Source organism: Hylobates moloch, unplaced genomic scaffold (assembly GCF_009828535.3).
Source record: "Hylobates moloch isolate HMO894 unplaced genomic scaffold, HMol_V3 SCAFFOLD_18, whole genome shotgun sequence".
Classification (NCBI taxonomy): domain Eukaryota; kingdom Metazoa; phylum Chordata; class Mammalia; order Primates; family Hylobatidae; genus Hylobates; species Hylobates moloch.
Window position 1 is genome coordinate 79,440,023 of NW_026652293.1, and position 23,601 is coordinate 79,463,623.

Here is a 23,601-nt window from a genome sequence, read left to right on the forward strand (position 1 = left end):
GGCTGAGGCAGGAGAATCGCTTGAACCCGGGGGGTGGAGGTTGCAATGAGCTGAGATTGTGCCACTGCATTCCAGCCTAGCCACATAGCAAGACTCCATCTCAAAAAAAAAAAAAAAAAAAAGTCGGTTCTGTAGTAGAAAGTGATGGAAATGAGGACAGTCAAGTCTGATGTTCCATTGAGGGAATAGGTCACCCATTAACAAATGCTTTGTGCCACATTTATTAGATAGATTCCCAGTCTTATTCTGTTTGGTGAATTTATTTTATTTTATTTTATTTTATTATTATTATTTTTTGAGACAGGGTCTCGCTCTGTCGCCCAGGCTGGAGTGCAGTGGCAGGATCTTGGCTCACTGCAAGCTCCGCCTCCTGGATTTACACCATTCTCCTGCTTCAGCCTCCTGAGTAGCTGGGACTACAGGCGCCCACCACCATGCCCGGCTAATTTTTTTGTATTTTTAGAAGAGATGGGGTTTCACCGTGTTAGCCAGGATGGTCTCGATCTCCTGACCTCGTGATCTGCCCATCTTGGCCTCCCAAAGTGCTGAGATTAGAGGCATGAGCCACCGCACCCGGCCCTCTTTTTTTTTTTTTTTTTTGAGACAGAGTCTTGCTCAGTTGCCCATGCTGGAGTGCAGTGGCGTTATCTCGGCTCACTGCAACCTCCGCCTCCCAGGTTCAAGCTATTCTCTTGCCTCAGGCTCCCAAGTAGCTGGGACTATAAACATGGGCCACCATGCCTGGCTAATTTTTGTATTTTTAGTAGAGATGGAGTTTCACCATGTTGGCCAGGCTGGTCTTGAACTCCCGACTTCAGGTGATCCACCTGCCTCAGCCTCCTAAAGTGCTGGGATTACAGGCATGAGCCACTGCGCCCAGTCTGGCGAATTTATTTTAATCCTATTGAGCTTACACATCTTATTTTAATTATGGTGTTTGCATGGTGTTTTAAGTTTTCAATGCATTTTAAATTGCTAGTCAAAACAATATCTCTACTTGGTTTAAATTGTACTGTGACAGGGTAGGGCTTGTTTTGATTTTGCCTTTTCTGATCTTTACTTCTTCTTGGGTCCTCTACATGGTTCTTTAATAAACTTTGGTGAGATTTGTTGGATTTGATTAGTCATAAGTGTAGTTGATGTAGTATCAATTTTTCACTATGTACTCTTTTTTTTTTTTTTTTTTTGAGACGGAGTCTCGCTCTGTTGCCCAGGCTGGAGTGCAGTGGCGCGATCTCGGCTCACTGCAAGCTCCGCCTCCCGGGTTCACGCCATTCTCCTGCCTCAGCCTCCGGAGTAGCTGGGACTACAGGCGCCAGCCACCGTGCCCGACTAATTTTTTGTATTTTCAGTAGAGACGGGGTTTCACTGTGGTCTCGATCTCCTGACCTCGTGATCCACCCACCTCGGCCTCCCACAGTGCTGGGATTACAGGCACTATGTACTCTTTCTGAAAAAAATTCTTTTTAATTTGTATGTATTTTCATTTTTTTGTAGCGATGGGGTCTCATTATGTTGCCCAGGCTGGTTTTGAACTCCTAGCCTCAAGTGATCCTCCTGCTGTGGCCTCCCAAAGCAGTGGGATTACAGGCATGAGGGATGGTGCACAGACCAAAATTAAAATAAGATGTTAACTAGGATGCCGTATGTGGAGAGCCAGCAATGGAATGTATCAAATAAAATTCAACGTACCTTAAACCACTCCTCTGAAAATAAGTTAAAGATCTTTAGGATTTAGAAATGAATTATTTATTAGCAGACCACATGATGAGTACAGAAAACAATAAAGAACTTTAATGAAACTGCAATTACATGGTTAAAACTCTAAATCATGATTCTCTTTTGTTTTTGAGACAGGGTCTTGCTCCGTCTCCCAGGCTGGAATGCAGCGACGCAATCCTGGCTCACTGCAACCTTTGCCTCCCAGGTTCAAGTGATTCTCCTGCCTCAGCCTCCCAAGTAGCTGGAATTACAGGCACTTGCCACCACGCCCAGCTAATTTTTGTATTTTTAGTAGAGACGGGGTTTTGCCATGTTGGCCAGGCTGGTTTTGAACTCCTGACCTCAGGTGATTCACCCACCTCAGCCTCCCAAAGTACTGGGATTACAGGCGTGAGCCACCACGCCCAGCCTAAATCATGATTCTATGGTAGTATTTTTTTAGTACAGTTTTACTTTGTTTCAGTTTCTTATCATTCATTTATTTGTTCAGTTGTTCATCCATCAGATATTTATTGAATATTTGGGGTAGGCATCATTCAAGGCACAGCTTAAGAAGACCAGTGACTGTGTCCGTCAGCAAAGCAATCAGAACATCATTCAATGAAAACATTATTATGGCCGGGCGCAGTGGCTCACGCCTGTAATCTCAGCACTTTGGGAGGCCGAGGCGGGCGGATCACGAGGTCAGGAGATCCAGACGGTCCTGGCTAACGCAGTGAAACCCCGTCTCTACTAAAAATACAAAAAATTAGCCGGGGGCGGTGGCGGGCGCCTGTAGTCCCAGCTAGTCGGGAGGCTGAGGCAGGAGAATGGCGTGAACCCAGGAAGCGGAGCTTGCAGTGAGCCGAGATCGCGCCACTGCACTCCAGCCTGGGCGACAGAGCGAGACTCCATCTCAAAAAAAAAAAAAAGAAAAGAAAACATTATTTTTTTCTTTTTTTAAATTTTATTTATTTTTTAAAAACATTTTTTGTTTGAAATATTTTCATAAAGGCAACTTTAAAATTAAGGAGAGCTACAGTTCTCTCATAAGTATCTTGCTGATAATTACAATAAACATTCAGCATTCTAGTCAGTCATAGAAATGTTTAATACCACATTCTGGTTTTGGTTAAGCCATTAATTCACTAGAAGTGGTTGGGTCACAGACTCATTCCTCACCAGTTGGATAAAAGGCACTTTTTTCAAATGACAGCTCTATAATCATCTTTTAGACTTCTGTTACTCATATGATTCTGAATTTCCTTATTTTATTTTTTTTTCACAGCCAGAGATAATGTTTAATTTTTTTTCTGGCCTGGCGCAGTGGTTCACGCCTATAATCCCAGCACTTTGGGAGGCCGAGGCAGGTGGATCACGAGGTCAGGAGATCGAGACCACGGTGAAACCCCATCTCTACTAAAAATACAAAAAAAATTAGCCAGGGGCAGTGGCGGGTGCCTGTAGTCCCAGCTACTCGGGAGGCTGAGGCAGGAGAATGGCGTGAACCCTGGAGGCGGAGCTTGCAGTGAGCCAAGATCGCGCCACTGCACTCCGGTCTGGGCAACAGAGCAAGACTCAGTCTTAAAAAAAAAAATTTTTTTTCACATCCAATTGATTTCTTAAAAAAAAAAAAAATTACAGAGACAGGGTGTCACCATGTTGCCCAGGTTGGTCTAGAACTCCTGGGCTCAAGTGATCCTCCCGCCTCGGCCTCCCAAAGTGCTGGGATTACAGATGTGAGCCACCATGCCCAGCCCCTGAATTCTCTTATTTTAAAAGGGCCTAATTTTAAAGTTAGGTAACTACCCTTCATTACCTTCATTGTACATCATGAAAGTTTAATGCACTTGGCAAATTTTATTTCATTTTAATATTTTTATTTTTATTTATTTTGGAGACAGAGACTCTCTCTGTGGCCCAGGCTGGAGTGCACTGGTGCAATCTTGGCTCACTGCAACCTATAAAAATGAATATTTTTATTTTAAAAAATTTCCCACAACACTGACATAAACACTTGGAAAATTTAATTGTATTTATTTATTATTCCTGGAAACAGTCTCACTCTGGCATCCAGGCTGCTCTCGAAGTCCTCGGCTCAAGCTGGCCTCCTGCCTCTGCCTCCCAAAGCACTGGGATTACAAGTGTGAGCCACCACATCCAGCCTATTATGCAATCTTTTAATTCTATCTCAAATATAAATTGCCTCTTCAGTGGAGCAGCTTTTGGAAAACATACTTGATGAATCTTTAGTAAATAAGGCTGGGGAGATGGCATTTCAGTGGAATAGAGAGTAGAAAGTGGGAAAATTTAACCTCCAAAAAAGAAGGGCGGAGATAAACACACCAGAACCATAGTCTAAGAATTATTCTCTTTGAGTTACAGTCTTCAAAGATAGGAAAAGAAGATCAAGAGTTTTGGCTGGGCATGGTGGCTCACACCTGTAATCCTTGTGCTTTGGGAGGCCGAGGTAGGCAGATCACTGGAGGTCAGCAGTTCAGGAAGAGCCTGGCTAACATGATGAAATTCCATCTCTACAAAAAAATACAAAACTTAACCGGGAGTGGCGGTGGGCGCCTGTAATCCCAGCTACTTGGGAGGCTGAGGCAGAAGAATCGCTTGAATCCAGGAGGTGGAGATTGCAGTGAGCCGAGATCGCACCATTGCACTCCAGCCTGGGTGACAGAGCGAGACTCTGCTAAAAAATAAATAAATAGGCTGGGCGCGGTGGCTCACGCTTGTAATCCCAGCACTTTGGGAGGCCGAGGCGGGTGGATCACGAGGTCAGGAGATCGAGACCACAGTGAAACCCCGTCTCTACTAAAAATACAAAAAATTAGCCAGGCGTGGTGGCGGGCGCCTGTAGTCCCAGCTACTCGGAGAGGCTGAGGCAGGAGAATGGCGTGAACCCGGGAGGCGGAGCTTGCAGTGAGCCGAGATTGCGCCACTGCACTCTAGCCTGGGCGACAGAGCCAGACTCCGTCTCAAAAAAATAAATAAATAAATAAATAAATAAAAAATAAATAAATAAAATTTAAAAAATCAAGAGTTTTTCAATTTGAAGATCAGGAAGATTTCAAAGAGTGAAATACGGTCCTGCACTTCGTAAGACTCAGATGGAGTCATGCTGCGGAAACACTAAAGGATAAAATGATGTGTGAACAACCATTTTGGCAAACTTGAGTATAATTCCAGCTGATGTATCATAGAAACCATTTACATAGAATCAATCTCAATAAGACATTCAATGGCAGTTGTTGGTGAAGTCCTTAAGTGCTTTTGTAAACATTATTTAATTAGAATCATTTCTTTCCTTTGGTATTTTTGGGGGCACACTTCAAACCTGCACACTGTCAACCTCCTGGAATGGAGAAGATCTGAAACAGTATCTCCAGCTTCGTGTCAGCCTTCAACTCCCCCGAGACCATCAGGCGCCCACAGGCCAAAACATCCAGAGTGGGCCATGTGCTATTCTAGACCAGACTCCTAACACAAATGCAACAGGTTCAACCCCATTAGCACATTCATTTTAAAAATTTATTTTGAGATGGAGTCTCATTCTGTCGCCCAGGCTAGAGTGCAATGGTGCAGTCTCGGCTCACTGCAACGTTCGCCTCCCGGGTTCAAGCAATTCTCCTGCCTCAGCCTCCCAAGTAGCTGGGATTACAGGCGCCCATCACCACACCTGGCGAATTTTTGTATTTTTAATAGAGATGGGGTTTCACCATGTTGACCAGGCTGGTCTCGAACTCCTGACCTCAGGTGATCCGCCCGCCTCAGCCTCCCAAAGTGCTGCGATTACAGGCGTGAGCCACTGTGCCTAGCCTAAAAACTTTCTGTAGAGGCGAGGACTCACGATGTTGCCCAGGCTGGTCTCACACTCCTGGCCTGAAGTGACCCTCCCACCTCAGCCTCCCAAAGCATAAGGATTACAGGTGTGAGTCACTGGACCGGCCGGGAAACAGTGTATTGAAATATGAAAAGTCCTGAATTTGGGCAAAAAAGATGTAAATTTGAATTTTGATCTCTGATGCTATCCTATGCCACTTGTGCATCCATAGATAAAGACCTTAAGCTAGCCAAGCCTCAGTTTCCTTATCTGTTGTGAGGATTATGTGTGAAAATACATAGTAAGCTGAACTGCTACCAAATATGCGCAATCGCAAATACTGTTCTTATTTCTACAGCTTCAGTGAGTTGTCTGATACGCAACAAACTGTGATAGTATGGAAGATATTTCTCCATTGGTTTGGATGAATTATTCTGCATAAATGTCAGGCTATATTCCATCACTGTATTATGATTTTTCTTTTGAGTTGCTGGTCATTGGTTTGGAATGTTAGTCGACCTAATGTATAATTTCTTATATAAATAATAGATTATCAGAGTCGGGCCCTTAAAAATTACCTACTCCATCTTGTTTCAATGGGAAGATTTTTGCTGAACATCATTTTTAGTTTTTGGTAAACCTAGACAGAACCACCAGTGGTCCCTCAGTCCCTGTCTCTCTTTTTCTTCTTTAGAAGGAATTACCCTTATGATACAACTGCAAACAAAATAAAATCTATGATCATGCCCACTTTAAAACATCAACATGGATAATTAGATAGGAAACAAAACATAGTTCACATATGAAAGAGAAACAAAACACTTCCAGCTTAATGAACTAGAAATAAAATCTTACACTATAATTGCTGCTATTATCTGATGTGTTAGCACCAAGTTAATCGAAGGGGCACTCCAGACAAAGGAAGTTAATGAATCATGGTGCGATCTGCACATGCTTGAGAAGCCTGGTGCTTTGAAATAGGAAATGGAACAAGGGTCCATTACAGCATCCATCACGCTATGTTCTAATTACTTTTTATAAATTATTTTCCTGACTACACTGTGAGCTGTGTTAGGACAAAAAAAAAAGTCTTTGTTGGCCGGGTGTGGTGGCTCACGCCTATAATCCCAGCACTTTGGGAGGCCGAGGCGGGTGGAACATAAGGTCAGGAGTTCAAGACCAGCCTGGCCCAAATGGTGAAACCCCATCTCTACGAAATATACAAAAATTAGCCGGGTGCGGTGGCAGGCGCCTGTAATCCCAGCTACTCGGGGGGCTGGAGCAGGAGAATCGCTTGAACCCAGGAGGTGGAGGTTGCAGTGAGCCGATATTGTGCCACTGCACTCCAGCCTGGGTGACAGAGTAAGACTCCATCTCAAAAAAGAAAAAAAAAAGTCTTTGTCATCTTTTTTTCCTTGGTGTTTAGCAAAGTACCTAGCGTAGAGTTGGCATTCACAATTTTTTTTTTTAGATTCAGGGTCTCACTGTTGCCCAAGCTGGAGTGCAGTGGTGCTATCATAGCTCACTGCAACCTCAAACACCTGATATCAAGCGATCCTCCTGCCTCAGCCTCCCAAGTAGCTGGGACTACAGGCATGCACCACCATGCTTGGCTAATTTTTAAAATTTTTTTGTAGAGACAGGGTCTCCCTATATTGCCCAGGCTGGGTTGTGAACTCTTGGCCTCAAGTGATTCTCCTGCCTCAGCCTCCAGAGTTGCTGGGATTACAAGCATGAGCCACCACACTCAGCTGTTTTTGTTTGTTTGTTTGCTTGTTTGTTTTGAGCTGGAGTCTCGCTCTGTTGCCCAGGCTGGAGTGCAGTGGCACGATCTCAGCTCACTGCAACCTCTGCCTCCCAGGTTCAAGCGATTCTCCTGCCTCAGCCTCCCAAGTAACTGGGATCACAGGTGCGCGCCACCACACCTGGCTGGTTTTTGTATTTTTAGTAGAGTTGGGGTTTTGCCATGTTGACGAGGCTGGTCTCAAACTCATGACCTTAGGTGATCTGACCACCTCGGCCTACCAAAGTGCTGGGATTACAGGCATGAGCCATTGTGCTCAGCCTGTTTTTTGTTGTTTGTTTTTTAGATGGAGTCTTGCTCTGCTGCTAGGCTGCAGGGCTGCAGTGCAGTGGCACAATCTCGGCTCACTGCAAACTCCGCCTCCTGGGTTCAAGTGATTCCCGTGCCTCAGCCTCCCGAGTAGCTGGGATTACAGGCACCTGCCACCATGCCCGGCTAACTTTTGTATTTTTAGTAGTGACAGAGTTTCACCATTTTGGCCAGGATGGTCTCAATCTCCTGACCTCGTGATCTGCTTGCCTCAGCCTCCCAAAGTGCTAGGATTACAGGTGTGAGCCACCGTGCCTGGCCCTTTTTTTTTGAGACAGAGTCTCACTCTGTTGTCCAGGCTGGAGTGCAGTGGCACGATCTCGGCTCACTACAACCTCCGCCTCCTGGGTTCAAGTGATTCTCCTGCCTCAGCCTCCCGAGTAGCTGGGATTACAGGTGCCTGCCACAACGCCCAGCTAATTTTTTTTTTAATTTTAGTAGAGACGGGTTTTCACCATCTTGGCGAGGCTGGTCTCGAACTTCTGACCTCGTGATTCACCTGCCTCAGCCTCCCAAAGTGCTGGGATCACAGGTGTGAGCCACTGCGCCCGGCCTTTTTTTTTTTTTAATGAATGAATACACTACATCTGTGTAGTGCAGAAAAAAAGTGAAACACTAACAAAATAAAAAAAAAAGAAAATTAAAAAATGAATTAATACATTTTCTTTTCTATTCATGGAGTTAGGACAACCAAATAAAAAGGGAAAAAATATATTTCCAAATATAACACGGAAGAACGATCTTCCTTTCACATCCGTTAGAAATTGATTCTGTGAGAGGCGTGTTTTAGTTCAGAACTCGGGCTGACGCGGCTGGACCTGGTGGAAATTCACCTCACAGAGCAGGGAGTCCAGGCGCTGTATTCAAGCAGCCACAGAACCTCCGCAGGGTCTTTAAAGCAGCTCGATGGTCAACGACTGGACCCTGAAAAAAAGAAAGAAAAGCAGCTTGGCCGGGCGTGGTGGCTCACGCCTGTAATCCCAGCACTTTGGGAGGCCGAGGTGGGTGGATCACGAGGTCAGGAGATTGAGACCATCCTGGTTAACACGGTGAAACCCCGTCTCTACTAAAAATACAAAAAATTAGCCGGGCGTGGTGGCGGGCACCTGTAGTCCCAGCTACTCGGGAGGCTGAGGCAGGAGAATGGCGTGAACCCGGGAGGCGGAGCCTGCAGTGAGCCGAGATTGCGCCACTGCACTCCAGCCTGGGCAACAGAGCGAGACTCCATCTCAAAAAAAAAAAAAAAAAAAAAGGAAAGCAGCTTAAGGTTCCGAGTAGCTCCTTGGGATATGATTTATACTGAGGTGTTAAACCGGTTCTGATTGAAGACTTGTTTCCGTTGGAGAAGTCTTTCTGTCATTTGCCACTTCAAATTCACGCAGGTGTGAGCCACTGCGCCCGGCCTCTGAGAGGTTTCAGATGACAAAAAGATGAAGTCATCTAAAGTTATACGATAGTTCCATAAACAAGGGAGGTTTGAGCTTTTATTTTTCAGCTCATTGTCTTTCCCCAAAAGAGTGAGCAATAAAAATGCTCCACACGTCACACCTGATGAGGCTACCATCCTCCCGTCACTGCATTTTAGTCTTTTGACCTTCCTAATCCCACATCCCATCCCATCTTGATTGCTTTCTGATTTTTCTTGAGTCTACCTATCACGATATGATAGAGCATCTCCCATCTACACCACGAAAATTTCTCCCTCCAACGCGAATGTACTTGCATTCTTTTCCAAAGCCTTTGCCCGTTCTTGCCTTTCCACTTTTCTGAACCACGTGGTCCCTGTCATGTTCTCAATTCTTATGCCATCTGATTTCTTACTCATTTTTAGCCTTTTGATAAGTTTTCATACCCTCTCGGACTTTTACTTATTTCCTGGCATTTTACGTGGCCAACAATTGCACCCATTTGTGAAGGCCGAAAGGAGGGGTGATGAGCGAGATGGCATCTGGCGGGCAGCCAGGCGGGCGCTCTCCCGGTAACAGCACCACAAACCTGGCTCCAGTCTTGCTCTTGGAGAAAACTTGGTCATACCAGGACTCCTAGAGCTCATCTGTCTCAAGGAGACTGACTTGTGGGAACCACAATCCTAAGAAGTGTATCTAGAAACCAAAATTCTAACTTACTGATTTGTAACAGTGGATATTTCTTTGCTTTAACTGGGATTCCTGTATGCCTGATCCAGAGAACCCTCTTTTCAGATAGTAAAATGTGTGGGAAACTGAGTAATCAAAATATTGCTTGGTGAACATGAAATCAAACAGTAAGCCGGGTGCGGTGGCTCACGCCTGTAATCCCAGCACTTTGGGAGGCCAAGGCGGGCGGATCACGAGGTCAGGAGATCTAGACCATCCTGGTTAATGCGGTGAAACTCCGTCTCTACAAAAAATACAAAAATTAGCTGGGCGTGGTGGCGGGCACCTGTAGTCCCAGCTACTCCTGAAGCTGAGGCAGGAGAATGGCGTGAACCCAGGAGGTGGAGCTTGCAGTGAGCCGAGATCAGGCCACTGCACTCCAGCCTGAGCAACAGAGCGAGACTCTGTCAAAAAAAAAAAAAAAAAAAAAATCAAAGCGTAAATGGGGTGATAGGGTTTTTTGTTTATTTTTGGGGGGGGGGTTGGTTTTTTTTTTTTTTTTTTTTTAGAGACAGACCCTCCCTTTGTCGCCCAGGCTGGAGTGCAGTGGCTGTTCACAGGCACTGTCATGCCTGTCATATAGTGTGCACCATAGCCTCACACTCCTGGGCTCAAACAATCCCCCTGCTTCAACCTCTTGAGAAGCCGGGACTATTGGCATGCACCACTGTACGTGGCTTGGGATTGTTTTGAAGGTTTGGGAAGCCTGGTGACTCACAATTGCCTCTCAACAGACAACAGTCTGTTCTAGTTCAACACAGCCAACTCTGGGTTTCCAACTTCCTTTCCCGCACTGGGTTTGCTACTGCCATTCTAAGCACAAGGTCATTCCACACAGGGCACAGTACAACAGATTGGGTTTTTGCTGATGAAGCTACAATCAGGCTTTTCTCCCTGGCATTGTTTCTGGGACACTGTGAGTGGTATATTGGGCGTTTCCATGCATCTCAACCACACGTTTATTCACACAGTCTCTTGATTTAATCCCACGGGTGGATAATTCTATCCATAATGGGTACAGACATCACTTGTTTTATTTTCAGAGGACAATCTTATGCCTTTAATTTCTGGTGCTCACCTCCATGAATTACCATGTACCAGTATCACAACCTTCTATAATTCTAATGGAACACTTAAGTAGCTATTGTTTTTCTAATATAACATATATGCTGCAAAATTATTGCAAGGAACGGGACAAGGAAAGCCCTGTGGCAGAAGAAAATTCTGCAGAGTTGTTTGCTGAGGCCGTGAGTTCATTCCTTGAATACCGGAAAGATAATGTGGTATTGGGAAGGAGCACAGTTTGCTTGGAATTCTGTCTCCACACTCGTTACCTGTGAGGCGGTGAGTGGCGTCATTGACCTTTTCTTTTCTTTTTTTTTTTTTTTTTTGAGACTGAGTCTCGCTCTGTCGCCCAGGCTGGAGTGCAGTGGCGCGATCTCGGCTCACTGCAAGCTCCGCCTCCCGGGTTCACGCCATTCTCCTGCCTCAGCCTCCCGAGTAGCTGGGACTACAGGCGCCCGCCACCACGCCCGGCTAACTTTTTGTATTTTTAGTAGAGACGGGGTTTCACTGTGGTCTCGATCTCCTGACCTCGTGATCCGCCCGCCTTGGCCTCCCAAAGTGCTGGGATTACAAGCGTGAGCCACCGCGCCCGGCCTTTTTTTTTTTTTGACACAGGAACTTACTCTGTCACTCAGACTGGAATGCAGTGGTGTGATCTTGGCTCACTGCAACCTCTACTTCCCAGGCTCAAACAACTCTCCTGCCACGGCCTCCTGAGTAGCTGGGATTACAGGCGCTCACCACCACGCCCGGCTAATTTTTGTATTTTTAGTAGAGATGAGGTTTCGTCATGTTGGCCAGGCTGGTCTTGAACTCCTGACCTCAAATGATCCACCCTCCTCAGCCTCCCAAAGTGCTGGGCTTACAGGTGTGAGCCACCGCACCTGGCTGTAATTGACCTTTTCTAAGCCAATGCCACTCCAAGTGTGGATCCCAAACTGTCTGTACAAGTCTGCAAGGAGATAAGGGGCTTGTACCAGAAAATAAAATGACCCATGTCACTCAACACACTACTTAATTTGGCTGACTTTTTTTCCAAAGTCAGACTTTCTCAATGAAGGAAACAGTACCTTGATTTACATTCTGTCCCAGGCTCCTTAGCAATAAAATTGGAAAATAATACTAACTTCACAGGGCTGCCACTGTAGAGATTAAATTAATGGTGATGCATGCAAAGTGTCTGGCACGATGTGTGTACAATAAATAGTTGTTTTACTGTGTCTGAGTTGCACAATTTAGCACTAAGAGCAAACTTTTCAAGCAAGTTTAAAACCAGCAACAGGCTCATAGAAGACGAGAGAGGTAAGAGGCTAAGGGCTTTATACCCTGCCATTCGCCTCATTGCTCTGAAGACCCTAAGCCTTATCTCTCCCTAAGCGTCTATTCCCTCATCTGTAAACTGGAATAATAATAGCGCCCACTTCACAGAGCTGTTCTGAGAACGAAATTACATACCCCATGTAAAATACCTAGAATACTGCCAGATATTTAGTAGGTGTTTGATGAATATAAGTTTCCTTTTTTGCACTTCAACGGCATTGAGGATGCTTTCAAGAATATTTGCATGATATTTAGGGAAACAGCTATCACATGCAAAACTTTTCTAGTGGTAACAGCAACTCTAGAACTCGAGAAAAGAATTAAAGATTGGAGTAATGAAACAGAAGGGCCCTGCTGGTAAAAATGAAAATAGGAAAACCATATGATGCTATTTTCTTTTAAAATTAATTCTGTGAGAGGCAGGTGGAATTTTTAGCTCTGGTTCAATCCATTTATGTTGGATCTAGTGAGACTAGTATCTCCTAAAGAGCTCTATCTCTTGGGCCGGACCCGGTAGCTCACAGTTGTAACTCCAGCACTTTGGGAGGCCGAGGCAGGCAGATCATCTGAGGTCAGGAGTTCAAGAGCAGCCTGGCCAACATGGCAAAACCCCATCTCTACTAAAAAGACAAAAATTAGTCGGGCATGTTGGCTCATGCCTGTAGTCCCAGCTACCTGGGGGGCTGAGGCAGGAGACTCGCTTGAACTCGGGAGGTGGAGGTTGCAGTGAGCCGAGATCGTGCTACCGCACTCCAGCCGAGGCAACAGGGCAAGACCCCGTCTCAAAAAAAAAAAAAAAAAAAAGGTCTACCTCTTGTTCCTTCCTGACTGAGCTGCATGTTCTTATTCTTACAGGTCCCCAACAGTGACTGATCTTTCCACCTCATCAAAGGTCCCTTACTTCCCCACACCTTCTTGCTATTGAGTTTGTGGTCAGTGTGACTTTTTGAGATATTATTTTTTTACTTTGCAAACAAATGGAAAAGACTAATTTACTTCTCTATTATATAGTATAACCATCAATTACATACTAACAATTTTGTATGTGTCTTTAAATACAATCGTATAAAAGTGACATTCTGTAGCAGGAAAATGTATACAGAATTAATTCGGCTTCAGATTTACGGCTTAAGTAATATTTTTATTATCTTATGCCACAGAAGAGATATTTGTGTCTTTATTTTTAAAGTGGCTATGTGCCTCATTTTACGAAATAAAATCTTATTGTACTAAAGTCATATACTAGGCTTCAGTTACTGAAAGCCAAATGAGGTCATGAGCTCCCGATGTAACTCACCAAAGAGCCTATGGATTAAAAGGAGAATATGTTTCCCCACTTTTATCTGGTTGCCTCCTGCTTTTGCTTAGTTTCTTTTTCTTTTTTTTGAGACAGAGTCTCGCTCTGTCACCCAGGCTGGAGTGCAGTGGCGCGATCTCAGCTCACTGCAAGCTCCACCTCCTGGTTTCACGCCATTCTCCTGCCTCAGCCTCCCGAGTAGCTGTGACTGCAGGCACGTGCCACTACGCCTGGCTAATTGTTTGTATTGTTAGTAGAGACAGGGTTTCACCGTGTTAGCCAGGATGGTCTTGATCTCCTGACCTCGTGATCCACCCGCCTCGGCCTCCCAAAGTGCTGGGATTACAGGCGTGAGCTACCGCGCCCGGCCAAACCATAGTATCCTCTTGTGTATGCAGTTGGCACTCAGTAAGTGCCCCTGAAGAGCATTTATTTATTTACTGCTGCGCGAAGGCTAGGGTGGCAGGTGGCAAGCACCATGCATGAGTGGGGACTGCCAGATTGTTTTATGGCCAACCTCAGTGGTGCCACAGGAGATGGACATGGGAAGGCTATGACGTCACAGGCCCTGTGACGTCATGGCAGGATCCGGGCAAGAGAAGCCAAACGAGGTGCCGAGCTGTGGACTATAGCAAGAATAGGAACGCTTCATGAATTTGCGTGTCATCCTTGCGCAGGGGCCGTGCTAATCTTCTCTGTATCGTTCCAATTTTAGTATATGTGCTGCGAAGCGAGCACTGCTTAGTTTCATAATTCGTGACCTTTTGGGAGAAAGACAAAATTGGTGTGTGCTTATGACCAAGGACTGTGCTTGAATATACAACTAGGAAGGCCTCTCAAATGGTTTAAAAATAATTACTGAAAAATTAAGACTTGCCATTCTTTTTAATTATACATAATCCTTTAAAAATAATCCACCCAGGCCAGGCGTGGTGGCTCATGCCTGTAATCCCAGCACTTTGGGAGGCCAAGGTGGGCGGATCACCTGAGGTCAGGAGTTTGAGACCAGCCTGGCTAACATGGTGAAACTTCATTTCTACTAAAAACATAAAAAATTAGCTGGGTGTGGTGGCACGCTCCTGTATTCCCAGCTACTCAGGAGGCTGAGGCAGGAGAATTTCTTGAACCCAGGAGGCGGAGGTTACAGTGAGTAGAGATTTCATCACTGCACTTCAGCCAGGGCAACAGAGCGAAACTCCGTTTCAAAAAAAAAAAAAAAAATCCACCCAATATAGAAACAAATGACAATTACAGGGATTTATAAAGCTATTAACATTTCATTGCTCTCCTGGCTCTGTCTCTTCCTAGTTGAGCAGCTTTGGACAAGGTACTTGACAACTCTGTCTCGGTTTCTTCATTTGTAAAATGCAAAATGACAGTAGTTTCATCCTCCTAGGAAGAGTGTGAAAATTAAATGAGTAAACTTGTAAAACACTTAAAACAGTAGCTATTCTTAGGACCACTCCAAATTGAAAAATATCAAACAGGTATACCTTGTTTCTCCAAAGTCATGTCAACTTGTTTACTATCAAACAATATACAGTTAGTAATAAAACAAAGGTATGACTTCATGTCCCTTTTGTTACAGAATGAGTGCAATTCATATTGTAGGAATATTGTGCTTTTTACTCAGTTTAACTGTTGTCATATAGTTGGTCTGAAATGGAGGCACTAAGACACCCTCAGTATGTGTCGTTATGTCATCATTATAAAAATCACCCTAGCAGGCCGGGCGCGGTGGCTCACGCTTGTAATCCCAGCATTTTGGGAGGCCGAGGTGGGCGGATCATGAGGTCAGGAGATGGAGACCACGGTGAAACCCCGTCTCTACTAAAAATACAAAAAAAAAAATTAGCCGGGCGCGGTGGCAGGTGCCTGTAGTCCCAGCTACTCGGGAGGCTGAGGCAGGAGAATGGCGTGAACCCGGGAGGCGGAGCTTGCAGTGAGCCGAGATTGCGCCACTGCACTCCAGCCTGGGCGACAGAGCGAGATTCCGTCTCAAAAAAAAAAAAAAAAAAAAATCACCCTAGCCCTTGGGCCTGGACTCTTGGTCTCTGTTCTGGGCTGAACTGTGTTCCCCAAAAAGGTATGCTGAAGTCCTACCCCCAGTATCTCAGAATGTGACCTTTTTTGAAAATAGAGGCACTGCAAGTGCAATTAGTTAAGTCGTCATGCTGGAATAGGGTGGGTCCTCATCCAATAAGAAGGGAAAACAGACACGGAGGGGAGATGGCCACGTCGAAGGTGGTGGAGGTTGGAGTGATGTTGCCACAAGCCAAGGAACGTCTGGGGCTACCAGAAGCTGGGCGAGGCAAGGAAGGGTTCTTCCCTAGAGGCCTTGGCAGATGTCAGGCCCTGCTCACACCTTGATTTCCGACTTCAAGCCTCCAGAACTGAGATAATACATTTCGGATGTTTGAAGGCACACCGTTTGTGGTGTTTGTTATAGCAGCCTTAGGAGACTATTACATGCTCCTAGACCAGAAACTAGAACAAAGAGGCAAGTCTCAGGTCAACCACAGAGGCCCTGGTCCTTAGCTGCAAGGATCCAAGTTGTCAGGAAAGCCGGCTTCTGTGTGGAGGATCCTTCCTGTGGGAACTGCTGAGACCTGGTAAGCCAGGTGCTGGCACAGCTGGGCCAGCCCTTTGGGACTAGAAAGGGATAGAATGAGCCCTATAGGCTTTGTCAAAGAGGTTTCCCTGACCACCCTACCTAGAGTGCACCTTCTCCCCTCGCTCTTTGTCCTTTACCTTGCTTTTTCTTCATAGCACCAGTTCATCTTTGTTTACTGTCTGGCTTCCCAAGTACCACTATATATTTTTGAGACAGGGTCTCGCTCTGTCACACATGCTAGAGGGCAGTGATGTGATCTTGGTTCATGGCAGCTTTGACCTCCCAGGCTCAGGCGATTCTCCCACCTCAGCCTCCTGAGTAACTGGGACTACAGTCGTATGTTACCACTTCTGGCTAATTTTTGTATTTTTAGTAGAGACAGGATTTTGCCTTGTTGCCCAGGCTGGTCTCGAACTCCTAGCCTCAAGTGATCTGCCTGCCTCGGCCTCCCACAATGCTGGGATTATAGGCGTGAGCCACTGTGTCCAGCCCCCAAGTACCACTTCTACCACCAGAGTGGAAGCTCTATGTAAACAAAGACCACAGATGATAATTTCAAATTTTCTTTAGTGTCCTTTGTATTTTGCACAGGAGATTTAAACATTTTATTTATTTTGTGTCTCCCTGCAGTTTGCAAGTTGTTTTCCTCTTTAATCAGACAAAGGATATTAAAAACTACAAGCTTTCTATAAAGTTTTGTTCACAGTTCATATCCCCAGCACATATTAGGTATTCAATGAATATTTGTTGAATGAATGACTAGAATAAATAATGTCATGCTTCTTCTTCTTTTTTTTTTTTTTTTTGAGGTAGGGTCTCACTCTGTTGCTCAGTTTGGAGTGCAGTGGTGCAATCACAGCTTACTGCAAGCTTGAACTCCTGGGCTCAAGTGATCCTCCCTCCTCAGCCTCCTGAGGAGCTGGGGCTACAGGTGCATTCCAGCATGCCAGTGTTATGCTTCCTTTATTCTCCATGTTTAATTCATCTTTTATTCCTCAACAGTATTCAGCAACTTCTTTTTAGAAACTATTGATTTTTGGCCAGGTGCAGTGGCTCACATCTGTAATCCCAGCACTTTGGGAGGCTGAGGCAGGAGGATCACTTAAGCCCAGGAGTTCAAGAGTTCAAGACCAGCCTGGGCAACATAGTGAGGCCTTATCTCTATAAATTTTGTTTTAAAAAAGAAATTATTGCCAGTCTCAGCCACACTGAAGAAAACCTAGGAAAAGGATTTGACCCTACTTGAGCCACAGTTTAGAAGGGCATGTCCACACCACAATTCTGAGGTTCCCAGTGGCTGGACTGTGATACTCTCTAGACTTCTGGTGTAACACTAACTTCGCTCTACTCTACTAGGTACTTTCTTGTCATACGCTCAACTTCAGGCCTCCTTTGGAGGGAGGCTTAAGGGAACATGGGCAGATTCCAATGTATTTAAATAATTAACATGACATTCCTAGCTATTGTTTTATTCATTGATGAATTTTGGAATGTCATTAAAAATTGTAAATTTGGACCTAGATGCTGATTGCTTATTTTCAGAAAACCTACAGAATAACCTCAGTAATAAAAACAAAGTGGGCCACGCCCATAATCCCAGCACTTTAGGAGGCCGAGGCGGGCGGATCACCAGGTTAGGCGACCTAGACCATCCTGGCTAACATGGTGATACTCTGCCTCTAGTAAAAAAATACAAAAAATTAGCCAGGCGTGGCGGCACACGCCTGTAGTCCCAGCTACTAGGGAGGCTGAGGCAGGAGAATTGTTTGAACCCGGGAGGCAGAGGTTGCAGTGAGCCAAGATTGCACCATTGCACTCTAGCTCTGGGTGACAGAGCAAGACTCCATCTCAAAAACAAACAAAAAAACAACAAAGAAATGGGCCCTGCGTAGTGGCTCACGCCTGTATCCCAGCACTTTTGAGAGGTCAAGGTAGGTGGGTCACCTGAGGTCAGGAGTTCAAAACCAGCCTGACCGACGTGGTGAAACCCCGACTCTACTAAAAATACGAGAATTAGCTGGGCATAGTGGCGGCCACCTGTAATCCCAGCTACTCAGGAGGCTGAGGCAGGAGAATCGCTTGAACCCAAGAGATGAATGTTGCAGTGAGCTGAGATCGCGCCACTGCACTCCAGCCTGGGCAACAGAGCGAGACTGTCTCAAAAAAAACAACAACAAACAAGCAAAAAAAAAAAAAAAACCCCAAAAACAAAGAAACCTAAGACTCAGGGTGAGTGTAGAGCTTGGGACTCTGCTAAGACTCAACGGTGCCCTGGAGGATGGCCATTCAGTGTTATCATAAATCCTGAAGTCTTTCATTTTGCCATCCTGAAAACAACTGTTTCTGAGCACAAGGACACTGGCACATGAATGAACAAATGACTTCAGTTTGTCCTCAACTGGACAGACTATCTTGCCAATCAGGCCAACCCTAAAGCTACAGAAGGAGCTTGTTCTGAATTTCCCTGAGAGCCAACAGCACTAACAACTGTTAAACCAGAAGAATAAAACTCCAAGTATTGGCACACACTCCCCAAACACGTTGCCCAGCAGTTGGAAGCCAAGGACAGGAACGGGCTATGCCTGCCAGCTGTTCCAGGGGAAAGGGTCCAAACTGATCTTAGACTCAGCTTTGCTTCAGTTCAGCCCGTATTGCTGGAGAAGATCCACCAACCTTCCAGTGGCCTAAGATTGATCCAAAACTGGCAGTCACCGTTCCACAAAGGTGATACTATTATTTCAGCTCTCACAAGACAGTCAAGAAAATCCACGTAACTGGAAGATGAAGAACAAAGATCAGGATAACACAAGATTCTGATTGTCTTGTCTAATGTACAGGATTTGAAATCAGGCTTCTACATACGGAAACCATGTGTGTCTAGAGCCTTAAGTTTCACGCAAACTCCTGTAAAATGATCACTGATCAGATCATCTGTAAAAATGTGGAATCTGGATTAGATGATCTCTCAGGCAACTTCCAGCTCGAAACTCTGACTTGCTATCTCTGTATTCTTATAGGGTTTTCTTGTTCACTAAGTTTTTAGGAAAATAATAACTGAGAAAATAAAAATTTAATACAGTCATACAGTCTTCTCAGGATACATTCTGAGAAAATCACTGAGTGTACTTAAACAAATCTATATAACATAGCCTACTATACACCTAGGCTATCAGGTAAGGCCTTGATATGGTTTGGCTGTGTCCCCACCCAAATCTCATCTTGAATTGTAGCTCCCATAATCCCGTGTCATGGGAGGGACCTGTTGGGAGGTAACTGAATCATAGAGGCGAGTTTTTCCCACACTGTTCTCATGACAGTGAGTGAGTCTGCACGTGCTCTCTTGCCTGCCACCATGAAGATGTGCCTTTGCTCCTCCTTCACCTTCCACCACGATTGTGGGGCCTCCACAGCCATGTGGAACTGTGGACCCATTAAACGTCTTTTTCTTTATAAATTACCCAGTCTCGGGTATTTCTTCATAGCAGTATGAAAATAGACCAATACAAGCCTATTGCTCCTAGGCAACAAACCTGTACAGCACGTTACTGTACTGAATAGTGGAAGGAAATAATAACACAATGGTAAGTATTTGTGATAGAAATTTTTCAGCTCCATTATAATCTTAGGGGATCACTGTCGTATATGAGGTCCATCATTGACTGAAACGCTGTTATGTGGTGCTTAACTGTATGATGTGACAAAATGCGCATAAGTAATTTTATGTAATTAAGAGTAGAAGTTCTCCTGCAGTGTTCTGATATACTCTAAGCTCTAAAATTACCATTCTGCTCAGTATTGCTGATCTCTCGTCATTGAGCTTGTAAACAAACACACAGAACAGAACTAATTAATTTTAATCTAAACCCATTTTCTTTCGTACAAAAGAGGTTTTTTCCCCAAGATTTGTTTCAATCCTTTAGCCTAAAACGATAACCCCCTATATTTACCTCGCAATGTTAACTTTTCAAAGTACGTTCTTTTCTACCATCTCTCTAGAATGCAGGCTCCTAAGAGTACTCCTGTCTTCTGCACAGTGTCCAGCACACAGAAGGTGCTCAGTAAGCTCCAGCGGAAGAAAGTGAATAGGATGCTCACGAGAACTCCATGGGTAGACAAGGGTCTCATCACTAAGCCCTTATTTGACAGATTTAGGTACTGAGGCACAGGAGCCAGATGAGGAAATTAACCAGATATCCACATGCCAGATATTAACTTTGATTGGATTTTTTTTTTTTTTTTTTTGGACAGAGTCTTGCTCTGTAACCCAGGCTGGAGTGCAGTGGTGTGATCTCGGCTCACTGCAACCTCCACCTCCCAGGTTCAAGCAATTCTCTGCCTCAGCCTCCCAAGTAGCTGAGATTACAGGCTCCGGCCACCAGTCCCGGCTAATTTTTTTGTATTTTTAGTAGAGATGGGGTTTCACCAAGTTGGCCAGGCTGGTCTTGAACTCCTGACCTCGTGATCCACCAACCTCGGCCTCTCAAAGTGCTGGGATTACAGGCGTGAGCTACTGCGCCCAGCTGATTGGATCATTATTTTTTTAAAAATCTATAAAAGATGGTCATGGGGGCCGGGCACGGTGGCTCATGCCTGTAATCCCAGCAATTTGGGAGGCTGAGGCAGGCAGATCACTTGAGGTCAGGAGTTTGAGACCAGCCTGGCCAACATAGTGAAACCCCGTCTCTACAAAAAATACAAAAATTAGCCGGGCCTGGTGGCAGTCGCCTATAATCCCAGCTACTCAGGAGGCTGAGGCAGGAGAATCACTTGAACCTGGGAGGCAGAGGTTGCAGTGAGCCGAGATTGTGCCACTGCATTCCAGCCTGGGGGACAGAGTGAAACTCTGCCTCCAAAAATAAAAAAAAGGTCATGGGATAATTGGGGATATGTTAATATTGAATTGCCCATTCTATATTATTAGATATCATGAAACTATTATCGTTATTATTTATTTTTATTTTTGTACAGATGTGGTCTTGCTGTGTTGCCCAAGCTAGTCTTGAACTCTTGACCTCAAGTGATCCTCCCACCTTGGCCTCCTAAAGTGCTGGGATTACAGGCATGAGCCGCGGTGCTGGGCCTATTTCTTTAGATGATAATGTTGTTGTGATTACTCAGTACAATGTCCTTATGCTTAGGAGATGCATGTTGTGACTGCAATATTTACAGGTGGTGTCATGATATGTGAAATGAACTTTCTATTGGTTCAGTAAGAAAAGAAGAGATAAAGCAAATATTGAATTAATAAAATGTTAATATTATCTGCATCTATATGGAGAATAAATGGTATTCTTTGTACTACTCTTTCAAGTTTTTCATTAAAAATTGGGAAACAGGCCGAGTGCGGTGGCTCATGCCTGTAATCCCAGCATTTTGGGAGAATGAGGCCGGCGGATCATGAGGTCAAGAGATGGAGACCATCCTGGCCAGCGTGGTGAAACCCCGTCTCTACTAAAAAATACAAAAAGTTAGCCGGGCGTGGTGGCACTCTCCTGTAGTCCCAGCTACTTGGGAGGCTGAGGCAGGAGAATCGCTTGAACTCGGGAGGTGGAGGTTGCAGTGAGCCGAGATCAGGCTACTGCACTCCAGTCTGGGCAACACAGAGAGACTCCATCTAAAAAAAAAAAAAAATTGAGGAAGACAGGCAACGGAAGAAACCACAGCAGAAAATAGTATATATGACTATAAGAAAACTTTAATCTTCTCTAATTATGGTTAATTTGGGTGGTAGGACTATATTGGACTATTCTTTTAATCTTTTTCTAAATTTTCCACGTGAGCAGATATTATATTTATAATAAAATATTTTAAAATTCAAATTATGTAGCAATATGAGATGAACCTTCAATACCTTTCTAGAAACACATTGTGGCAGACTGTTTTTTGTTTTGTGTTGTTTTGTGTTGTTTTTTGAGACAGGGTGGCACTCAGCTTGCCCAGGCTGGAGTGCAGTGGCATGATCTTACCTCACTGCAAGCCTCCAGCTCCTGGGCTCAGGTGACTCCCACAGTAGCCTCCCCAGTAGCTGGGACTACAGGTGCACGCCACCATGCCTGGCTACTTTTTTGTATTTTTAGTGGAGACAGGCTTCGCCATATTGCCCAGGCTGGTCCCAAACTCCTGGTCCTACAGACACGAGCCACCACACCCAGCCTCGTATTTTCTAAAGGTGGTTGCACCTGTATATTTATCACTACATGCATCCTACATGCCTTTCCTATGATGAGTCTGACACTTCTCCCACAGAGACGTGGGATCTACGTTTCTTCTCTTTGAATCTAGGCAGGGACTTGTCTTTTTTTCTTTTTTTTTTCTTTTTTGAGACAGAGTCTGGCTCTGTTACCCAGGCTGGAGTGCAGTGGCACGATCTCGGCTCACTGCAAGCTCTGCCTCCCAGGTTCACGCCATTCTCCTGCCTCAGCCTCCCGAGTAACTGGGACTGCAGGCGCCCGCCACCTCCCCCCAGGCTAATTTTTTGTATTCTTAGTAGAGACGGGGTTTCACCATGTTAGCCAGGATGGTCTCGATCTCCTGACCTCGTGATCCGCCCGTCTTGGCCTCCCAAAGTGCTGGGATTACAGGCGTGAGCCACCGCGCCCAGCTAGGACTTGTCTTATGATTGCCCCAAGTATTGAAGTTTGGCAAAAAGTCACAAAATATGTGACTTTGAAGGCTAGGTCATAAAAATGAAGCAATCTCCATTTATTTTTCCTTCTCTCTTGGGATCCTTACCCTCATCACATAGTAAGGAGACCCAGGCCACAGATAGGTCTGGTGAGGAATTCTGGCTGACATCCTCAGCTAGTCCCCAGCCATGAGCAAGCATCAGCTGCTGTCATGATCCTGAGTGAAGATCCCTCAGAGTCCACGCGTCAGCCTTTGAGTCTTCCAGCTGATATCCCTGACAATGTGGGTCAGAAACCAGCCGTCCATTCTATGCCTGGTCTGAATTTCTAACCATGGAAACAGTGAGAGATAATACGTGATGTAATGCATGATTGTTGTACTTTACGCCACCCCAGTTTCGGGTGATTTGTTATGCAGCCATAGTAACACGCTGGGACAGTGAACTCCTCTAAGGTGAAAAGTAGGTTTGCTATTGATTTAAGAAAGCGAGTGCCACTCACGGGGAAGAAGAAGTGTCTTGTAAATTATCACTAATCTCCTCAGATGTCAGTGAATCAGATACTGTAAATTATCATTACTCTCCTTGGACGTCAGCGAATCAGATACTGTCTTGGCCAGGTGCGGTGGCTCACACCTGTAATCCCAGCACTTTGGGAGGCCAAGGTGGGATGGCTTGAGGCCAGGAGTTTGGAACAAGCCTGGGCAACATAGCAAGACCCTGTCTCTACAAAAAAATTTAAAAATTAGCCGGGCATGTACCTGTAGTCCCAGCTACTCGGGAGACTGAGGCAGGAGGATTGCTTGAGCCCAGGAGTTTGAAACTGCAGTGAGTTACGATCTCACCACAGCACTCACTCCAGCCTGGATGACAGAGTGAGACCCTGTCTCAAAAAAAAAAAA

At 45.1% G+C, this 23,601-nt stretch overlaps 1 protein-coding gene and 1 non-coding gene across 2 annotated transcripts in view; both read right to left on the reverse strand.

Moving 5' to 3' along the window:
• The window catches only part of AHCTF1 (AT-hook containing transcription factor 1), a 254,423-nt gene that overhangs the window by 97,224 nt on the left and 133,598 nt on the right, over positions 1–23,601 (reverse strand). The window lies entirely within an intron of this gene.
• On the reverse strand, positions 14,093–14,198 carry LOC116458202 (U6 spliceosomal RNA). Its single transcript, XR_004245251.1, has one exon. It is a non-coding gene; the product is annotated as a U6 spliceosomal RNA (small nuclear RNA).